This window comes from Oryctolagus cuniculus, chromosome 3, assembly GCF_051225735.1.
Source record: "Oryctolagus cuniculus isolate XC-2025 breed Fujian yellow rabbit chromosome 3, ASM5122573v1, whole genome shotgun sequence".
Taxonomy (NCBI): domain Eukaryota; kingdom Metazoa; phylum Chordata; class Mammalia; order Lagomorpha; family Leporidae; genus Oryctolagus; species Oryctolagus cuniculus.
The window spans coordinates 286,445-287,881 of NC_142869.1; positions in this window are offsets into that span (position 1 = coordinate 286,445).

The following is a 1,437-nucleotide window of genomic DNA, read 5'->3' on the forward strand; positions in this document are numbered from 1 at the left end:
CACTGAGTGAAAAGGGCCCTATTTCAGGGCCAGGACTTCCTGGTGAAGGGTCTCCACTGTGGACTTTGGCTCCTATGTCCTCACCTCACCTCACAGGGCAGCCATGCGGGCAGTGTGAGTGGCCTAAGGAGCTGCATTGTTAATTTTTTTTTTTTTTTTGAAAGAGTTAGAGCGTGAGAGAGAACCTCCATCCACTGGTTCACTCCCTGGTCAAAACAGCATGGGCTGGGCTGGGCCAAAGCTAGGAGCTTCTGGGTCTCCCATATGGGTGCAGGGCCCAAATACTTGGACCATCCTCCACTGTTTTCCCAGGTGCATTAGGAGGAAGCTGGATTGGAAGTGGAGCAGCTGGGACGTGCACTGGCACTCATGGGATGCGAGTTGCAGGCAGAGGCTTAACCCACTATGCCAAAGGCCAGTCCCAAGGACCTGTATTCTAGATGCAGCTATGCTGATGGGCCTATGGTCATATCCTGGGAGGAGGGGCCCTACCAGGGGGCCCCCAGAGGGAAGGGTGTGATGTTTCAGCAAACAGCTCCTGCAGTGGGCATCCAGTAAGCACCTTGGCCTGGGAGAGTCCTGGAGCACCAGTGAGGACATCAGAGTTGAGCTGGGAGCTGCTGTGTTGCCAGCTGTGAGGGTGGCGGGTGCAGGGCCCCAGGCACAGACAACGCCCCAGAAAGGGGCCTTGCTGGCAGTGTGACGCGAGCAGCATGGCAGCCTGCAGGGCGTGAGAAGCCATGATGGATTTTTGGGCCACTCCATCTAGGGCCCAGCAGGGTTTCCCTCGTTTTGTTTTTTAAGAGATTTATTTATTTATTTGGAAGGCAGAGTTACACAGAGAGAGGTCTTCCATCTGCTGCATGGATCCAAGGCCAGGAGCCAGGAGTTTCCTCTGGGTCTCCTATGCAGGTGCAGGGGCCCAAAGACTTGGGCCATGTTCCACTGCTTTCCCAGGCCACAGCATAGAGCTGGATCAGAAGTGGAGCAGCCAGGACTCGTACCGGTGCCCACATGGGACACCGGCACTGCAGGTGGCGGCTTTACCTGCTATACCACAGCGCAGGCCTCAGGGTTTCCCTCTTTAGCCTGTATCTGGGAGGCAGGTGTTTACCCAGGGCTGCCCCACCTGAATTTCATGGGACAGAGGAGGCAACCAGTCTTCGTCACCTCCCCCTTCTTCCAGCCAGGTCAGTTCCAGCTGCCCAGGGGACACTTTTGCAGCCTCCTCTGGTGCCTGCTTCTTTCAGGGTCAAGTGTTCACCCAGCCCAACAGCAGAGACAGATGCCGGGGCTCCCAGGAGCCAGGCGGGAACCAGGGCAGGTGGAACCTGCCGAAGGCTGGGAATGAGCCAGCCGAGGAGCTCAGACGTTCACTCCTTTTCTTCTGGAGACTGTTCAACTAATTGCAGGAAAAATCAACAGACATACAAACCG